Source organism: Malus sylvestris, chromosome 7 (assembly GCF_916048215.2).
Source record: "Malus sylvestris chromosome 7, drMalSylv7.2, whole genome shotgun sequence".
NCBI classification, from domain to species: domain Eukaryota; kingdom Viridiplantae; phylum Streptophyta; class Magnoliopsida; order Rosales; family Rosaceae; genus Malus; species Malus sylvestris.
In genome coordinates this window covers 12,391,103-12,399,648 of record NC_062266.1, presented here as the reverse complement: position 1 = coordinate 12,399,648, position 8,546 = coordinate 12,391,103, and the positions used below count along the sequence as shown (strand labels likewise).

General features: G+C 37.5%; 1 long non-coding RNA gene across 2 annotated transcripts; it reads left to right on the top strand.

Annotated features, from left to right (window-relative positions):
* Positions 1-4,131: 4,131 nt before the first annotated feature.
* Positions 4,132-8,466, top strand: LOC126629406 (uncharacterized). Of its 2 annotated transcripts, XR_007625750.1 has the most exons (5): positions 4,132-4,284; positions 6,895-7,146; positions 7,697-7,917; positions 8,023-8,202; positions 8,359-8,455. It is a non-coding gene; the product is annotated as an uncharacterized LOC126629406 (long non-coding RNA). The 2 variants fall into 2 exon arrangements; XR_007625749.1 differs by having other exon boundaries at positions 7,697-7,935; positions 8,023-8,466.
* Positions 8,467-8,546: the final 80 nt, after the last annotated feature.

The window sequence follows — 8,546 nt, the reverse complement described above, 5'->3', positions numbered from 1 at the left end:
TGGCTACCCCACAGACCCAGTGCACCAAACCCAAGCCATAGGCCGTTGCTTTCTTTCTTTCGGCCCATAGGCCTCGCGATCCAGTCTAAAATAAGGGGGTTGGCGCCCCTACGCCTCTCTCTCACTCTCGTATCTATCTCGTACGAGCCCAAGCTCAATGCATCCCATTGATGACCCAAGCCGAGCCCTAGCTCGCCTTCGCAGCCCACGCCGCTGCAACCAATCCTTGGCCTAGGCCGTTGCAGCCAATCATCGGCCTGTGCTAAGCCAGTAGATGCATCGAGCCGATAACAGCTGCCCCACAACAACAGCATCGTGGCCTCCTAGCCACACTTTTGACACACCTTTGACCCCCGTCAAGTCAAATTTCAAGCCCCGAGGTTCCAAAAAATTAAGAAGACAAGGAAAATTAATTTTCCTTACCTTGGTGCGGCCTGAAGACTAAGAAAACAACAAAAGACATTGCACAGGTAAGTGAAGAAGATTACTAAGGGAGGGGGAACACATATCCTCTATCTTTCTCTTTCTTGTAGGGTTAAATAATTGCTCTCGGAAGTTGATTTAATCATATACTTTAGGTAGACTTAAATAGACTTTGGAGGTAATTTATTTCCCTCTCCTAGAAGGATCTAATTTCCATTTCCTAGAAGGATTTAATTTCCAATCAAAGTGGGAATCTACATCAAAATAAGAAACAATCTTATGTTTCCTAAAAGCAAGGGAAGATCTCTACACCTACTACTATTTCCTGCCAGCAACCCAGCAGGTGTAGGGGCATTTGTGAAGCAAAAAATAATCCAAAAAAATCATGGAGGTGACATGTGGACTTTTTGGTCAAAAAGACAAGATTACTCTCTAGGCACATTGGTATTTCCACTCGCATGCAACGGGCAATAACGGCTCAATCAAGGAAGAATCAAAGGTGATCAATATGGTATTTATTCAAATCCCTCTCATCACTCATTATCAATCCCTTATTGATTTTATTCAAAAGGTAACTCCCAAAACTTCCTATTTAAATTAGGAGTAATTGTCATGTTAATTGCAAGATATTATTTCACATAATATCTTTTTTGCAATTATTTTCCAATTACCACCATATATGGCCAGCCACTCTCCACCCAAAGGGCCGGCCACCCTCTTATAAATACCCAACTCATCCCACTAAAAGGCTAAGTTATTTGCTACCCACAAACACCTAAATACATTCTTTTCAGAATTCAAAATTTGGCATCGGATATTCTTCGGCCAAAGACACCCCCATTCATCGTGGGTGTGTGAGGCTTTTGACCTTAATCTTAGGTGTTATTATTTTGTATGTGCATTTTCGTCTAGGAAGAGACGACGGAAATTTGGGTGGAGTACTAAGTGTTATATGGCATGCCCTGTATGCAAGGATAATGTAACATCTGGTTGGTACATCTGAAAAGTTTGTTACCTTGATCATCAGAGATGGTTGCCATGGGACTACGAGTGGCGAGAAAAGAATAAAGAGTTCAACGGGAAAACAGGGCATGCCTCAGACCTAGAGAATGGTCTGGTGATCAAATATTGGAACAACTTAACCATCTGGATTTTGCTTCATTTGGGAAAACAGTGAGTAGGACCAGACCTTTTACACATATGAACTGGACGCATAAGCCTATGTTTTTTGAGCTCTCGTATTGGTCAAAACTAAAATTGAGATACAACCTTGACGTTATGCATGTTGAGAAAAATGTATTTGACACATTGGTGGGCACCATTATAGGTATCAAGGGCAAGACAAAGGATACGATCAAAGCTCGTCTTGATTTGGAAAAAAATGGGCATATGGAGGGGTTTATGGATGAATAAGGACAGTGATAAAGCCATAAGGGATCTTGCATTTTTTTCTCCATGAAACTAAATGACAAAAAAGAGTTTTTAAAATTTGTATTGTCTGTAAAGTTTCCTGATGGGTATGCTTCTAATATCGCGCGTTGCGTGAATGTTGACGGGAGTAAATTTGTTGGACTAAAGAGCCATGACTACCATGTGGTTATGCAACGCCAACTTCCTATAGGTATTTGACACCTATTGCCAGAAAATGTTGTGAAGCCAATCATGTTATTGTCCAGATTTTTTTCCCAATTGACAGCAAGAACGTTGCGAAAGATGGACGTTAATTAGTTGCACCATGACATTGTCCAAGTCCTATGCAAGTTTGAGATGATATTCCCTCTAGCTTTCTTCACAAGTATGATCCACGTGATGGTTCACTTGCCCGAAAAGGCATTGCTTGCTGGTCCTGTCAACTATTGCTGGATGTATCCAATAGAAAGGTATATAATCCTCATCATTTGTTTGTTCATCATTAACCCATGCTTACTAATTTGTATCGTATCGTTTTATTTTGGTAGGCTTCTTGGGGAGATGAAAAAAAGTGTACGTAATAAGGCAAGGCCTGAAAGATCAATTATAGAAGCTTGGGTTCAATATAAGTCGCTTACATTTTATGGAATATATTTAAAAGATGTGGAGACGTCTTTCAATCGTTCTCAGAGCAGTAATGACAGGGATGTGAGAAATGAGAAACTTTATGTTTTTGCCCAATGCGCACAACCCTTTGGAGATCCTGTACGAGGCGAGTCATTTTCCAAAAATGACATGGAGGTAGCACATTGGTTCGTATTGAAAAATTATGATGAGATAATGGCATACCTAGATGAGCATGAAGAGACGATGAAGCGAGAACATCCATCACATTTGTATGCCAAGAAACACCGAGAATTGTTTCCACAGTGGTTTCTCAAATATGTAAGTTATAAGTGTATTGTGTTTGACATATATATTGTAGTATTTAATTTTCTCAAACTAATAGGTGTATGTTTTTTTTATAATGTTATGTGAATAAATTGAAAGCATCGAATTCCCCCACTTACAGTGAAGAGTTATATAACTTGACATTCGGCCTGATTCGCGTTGTATTGTTCTCAGGTTGCCATGTTAACGGCGTCAAGTTTTTGGGGGATGCATGAGATGACAAGTTGCGTACGCAAAACAGCGATGTCCATGTCCCAGGTGGAGGCGAAAGTACGGACATTGATTTCTATGACAAACTAACAACTGTCGTGCAATTGCTTTACAAAGACCGATGCCAAGTGATCATGTTTAAGTGTCAATCGTTTGATACAAACCCAAATAGGCAAGGAAGTGTTAAAATCAACCATGGCTTACTATCTATAAACACTAACATAACTTGGTACGATGATGACCCTTACATTTTGGCAAACATGGCAAAACAGATTGTGTATCTATATGACCCTAAAGCCGGGAGAGATTGGAAAGTTGTTCAAAAGATGGATAAGAGGAATGTGGATGCTATCCCAAAACAAGACCCTACTGACGACGACGTCGCTGACCAACATTTAAAATCTTCAATGGAAAATGATGCGGAAACACTTCGAGATTCAAATCTTATCTAAGATACCGTTTCAGATACAAAAAGTGACTTCAATCGAAATACTGATTCAGTCAATTACAATTGACCTCAGTAATCTTCCATGATACGATGATGCAGTGGGCCCAAATGATGACGGTGATGTACCTATCGAGGAAGATGATCGGGATACCGAAAGTGATGATAGCGAAAGTTATTCTAGTTCAAATGATGGGTAATGCAATTTATTTGTGACTTGCTATGTAAAACATATTAAAAGAATTTTTGTGTAATTATTTATCTTATGTTATAAATAAATTATTTTTATTTGAATAAATATAAATTTAAAAAAACTTGACTCGGGTAAATTAAATTTTCAGCTCAATGCACGACGAACATGATAGTATTCATCGCGCAAATAGCATTTGTGCGACGATTAATTACTCTTCGTCACACAATGAGCTGAAAATTTAATTTACCCTGGTAAATAAATTAAATTTTTAGCTCATTGCGCATAGTAAATGATATTATTTGTCGCGCGAATGCTATTTGCGCGACGATTAATTACTCTTCGTCGCACAATGAGTTGAAAATTTGACTTTCTGGGTGGGCACAAAAATAATTTCGTGAAAATTTGAATTTTTGCCACAACGAATATCTTCTCTTTGTTGCACAAGAACCTCGGGATTAAACTGAAATCGCAAACACTTTCCCCTCATATCTTCCTCTCTGTAAACTCTCTCCCTCCGACAACCCTCTCTCTCACTAAATCTCTGTCACCCTCCTTCTCGGCATTTCACCCTCTCGCCCTCTCGCCCCTTCGCACTCTCTCTTCCTCATTCGACAACCCTCTATCTTCCTTCTTCAACAACCCTCTCTCTAAGGTAATTTTAGGATTATTTGCAAATTCTTTATAATTAGGGTTCTAATCTGTCAAGTTCAAATTCTGAAATAGGGTAGTAATACAAATTCATTGCTTGTTAGTTGTTTGCAAATTCTTGGATATTTTTGTTTTTGGGTCTGAGTTGTAGTTTCCGAACTTTTTTCAGAAATATTTCTTGTTATTTTATTGATTTCAGTAATTGGGTATTTGTGGATGTGGTGAGTTTAGTTTAATTCAGGTGAACAAATGGTGGTTGCACGCTAGTTAGTGAATCTCTTAGTTTGTACTCTATACCCTCTAGTTGATAGTTTGAAATTTGAATGTTTGACACTTTTTGACTTCGAATTAGTTTAATTGGTGTTTATTGAAGTCTTCGTTTGGTTTTGTACTGGCATTGTTCACCAGGATTAATCTGCACTTCAAGTTTATTTAGGATTGGAAGGCTGGTACTTTGTGTGCACAGGCTTATGGTATTCTTCTATACGTGTGCATAATGCTTGTTGGATCTCTTAACATGTGGTACAATGTAGCTATACGATATTAGTTCTATTGATTAAGGTTATTGCTTTTGCGCACAGGCTTAAGGTTATTGCTTTTCCGCAATGGTTATTTTCCCCCTCGTATGAACACACATATAGGCAGTGAATTGTGTACACTGTGTTATACTTATTTTCTCTTTTTACTTGATGGGAGAAAGAATGGCAAGCAAATGTGTCTGATTGTCTACATTGGCATTTGTTTCTTTTATTGATAGCATAAAGGGGGTTGTAAAATGTTATTCCGCATATCTCAGCTGTTAGTTGAGCTCTTTCATATGCATCTGTTCATATAAAAAATTCTCAGGGTGTAGAAAGGAGAGAGAGAGAAAGGTACATATATATATTATATCAGAGATGAGATTGAATAATTACAGGAATAAGTTATAGCAGAGCTCCTCCGTTTCTTTTTTTTGTTAATCTCCCTCTATGCCTTCAAGTAATAGAGGCTGCTTTTAGGTTCAGTTTTCATCCTAGTAGGAAAAATAGGAAATATGCTTCAAATTTGATTTAATATTCCTAGTAACTTGATTTTTTTTAAGTGGTGTTTTAATTAGGAAATGTGTTGTCATTTAGTAATAGTCATTTACTGTGCTATATTGGGCTAGCAACTTGTGTTTGTAGTTCTTATGGTTGCTGACCAGACTCTCTAAATACTCGAACTATCTAGTCCGAAAGATTGTTCCTTATGTGAATGCTTCACTAGTTTACTTGCCATTCTGACTTTTGGTATTCCTTTTGGACTAGATATTTCGAGTATTTAAAGAGCCTAGCCAGCAACCATAAGAACTACAAACACAAGTTGCTAGCCCACTCCAACTTTTGGTTTTCCTTCCACACCTTCTTGGCAAGGAAAATTTCCCTTGCAGAAACGTTGATAATAAATAATGTAGAGGCAATGTTACAAGCATTTAGGATGATCATTAGCTGTGTATATTTAAACTTAAGGGGTCAAATGGCAGACAATACTATCATAATTTGGTGGTTGCCAATATTTGTTTATAGTACTTTATGTCAAAGTATCAAATGTGTTTACATTATTGTGGTATTTAATTGTAAGTCACTTAGGTGCGAATTGACACGAGTGGAATTGCATAGGTATAGGTGCCTAACTAATGACGAGGTCGTGCGCTCCTACCCTCCTACTAATGCTATATGTGCTTGTTTCCCCTCAATTAGGAGTAGGATTTACATAGAACTAGTTCGTCGCCACTGTGACATTTTGATATATTCACTTTAAAAATAGAAAAGCATTTCAAATAGTTTATACATTTCCCCTCCTTTCAGGCTTCTTGGACATAGAGAGACAATATAACCTTTAGGTATAAATAATGTAGATAGCATTACCATTAGGCAGTAAATAATAAAGTTAGGGTGATTTCTTGAACATTGATCTCTATTAAGAGAAATGGTAGTGTGACTCTCTCAAAAGTCAAAATTTTCATCTGACTTCTCATGACACAATAATATAAATTTAGCGTTAAACTATAAGATGATGAATAGTCTATAAAAAAAAATTTCCTTTTGAAAAAGTCCTTAGCATTCCCCTTTTTTCTGAAAGTGCAGTTTCTCCACACATGTGAGAGAGATTCGTAGTTTTTTTTTTTTTTTAATTTTTTTTATTATTATTTTTTTAATCTCAGTTGAAAGGAGGGGAACTCATATGAATTTGAGAAAAACTAGTGAAGGATATGTTTGTGTATATGTTTGGAGGCCTACATAAGGCAGCTGCTGCCCAAGCCAATTGACTTTAAGTACCGTATCTATTTTTGTTTTCTTTTTGTTTAATTGAATAGGGAAATGCATATAGGTAAGTGGATTGATTTTTTGTTTCTCCTTTAATGAAATGCATATAGGTCAATATGCCTTTGTGGTTTAATTGTTGATTTTATGCTTGATTTCAGATTAGGGATTTAGGGATTATTTTAGTTAATGTTTAACGGTATATATATAGTTCAAATGCTTGATTTAGTTATGCGTGGGGTTGGTGTGAGTGATATGCCACATAATTAGGCATGTGATGGGATTTATGTATACTTAATGAATTTTTTTCTTTCTAATTGTGCAGATGTCAGACCTTATTAGAAGTTGGCAGGCGGTGATGACTGCACCTCGTTCAATTCCCCTGTCTCCTACTTCAGAATTTATGCTCTAGCAGAAATGGACTACAGGCCGGTTGATCCGGTTGGTCCTCGGGTCTCCTAGGCACCAACGTCATCAACCTCATTAGTGGCGCTACCTATTAGCGCCAGGCGTGGTCATCACTGCCCCCCCCACGCTTGACACAACATCAACATCCACTATTGATGCCTCGGGGCCATAACAAGGTAAAGTTAAACAACGCCTTGCATGTTGATAACTATTTTTTTCTATAGTGCCTTGGCGATTTCTCCATATAGATTGTTCTATGTGATATTGGATTGCCTAATGATGCTAGGAGGGTAGTCATTAGTTCTTTGTAGGGAACAACGTGTCTCTGAAAATGTTTGTTCAATTTTTCTGCTTAATTCCGAGTTTTACTAGTTTAATTTTGTTCAAAATTTGAGCTGGAGCTACTTTAAGTTTGATCTCTGCATGTCATTTATATAAAGGATTGTCATCTGAATGATCATGGTAGGCGTAAGGCCGTTAGTCTTCAAGTGTTGAAGCAATTCATAATAGCATTTCAATTTGCTGCTTAAATTCTCAAGCTCTACTATGTAATATTTCACTTGGCATTCACTACTGAAGCATTCAACTGTTGTGATTGTTGTTGGATATTTTATATTATTTATTACAATGTCCATGGTTTGGGAATTGTTATAACTTTGGGGGAGGTTTTGCTGAAATTTCGGTATAATTTGTTGTGCTTGTTTGACTATTTTTTATTTTTTGCAGCAGAGAAAAATACCCGAGGACCTTTTCGCCAGTTGAAAACGGCGAAGGTCACTCGGGTGACCAACGGACGTATCACGATCGGATGCGACGATCGGTATCGGGCTGCACCAACGGCCGAGCAGCATAGCGCATTGGCACACGACATTGGTCATGTCATTCAGACCTATTACCCTATGCAATGGAAGTCTTGGAAGGCGATGCCAGACGAGGTGAGGATGAATGTGGGCTCATATTTGTCGGTAAGTATCCTGCCTTTTTATTGCTTTTCCTTTAATTTTTTTATATTTATATTACTTAATGTATGTAATTAATTTGTTACATTGCAGACGAACTACAATTTCGACGACATCAACGACGATATGTTGGCGTACGTCAACAGTCTCTTCACTGAACGGTACAAGCAGTGGAAGAGCGACCGACACCAATATTTTGAGACATTTAATGATCTGCAGGTCGCTCTTGAGAAGAGTTGTCCGAAGGAGTTTGAGGACCTAGAATATAATTGGGTGTGGCTCTATAGTCATTTTCAGGAGCCCGACTATGCGATACCTTTTTTTATATTAAGTCTATAAGTATTATACATTTCTTACTAATGTTTATTGATTTTTTTTTATATTTCATTTAAATTAGAACTAATACATTTATTTTTTGTATAACAGAAGAAGGCGAAAGCCAATAAGATCAATCGGGGGAAGAAGACTTTTCTCCACCATTCGGGTTTGAGGCTCTTCTTATATAGGATGGAGGCGTGGCGACAAGTAATAATAAAGCTTTTCATATTCAATTTTTAATATGTCAATAATATTTTTTTTTTTGTACTAACATTTTTCTTATCTTGTTCTATTCAGGG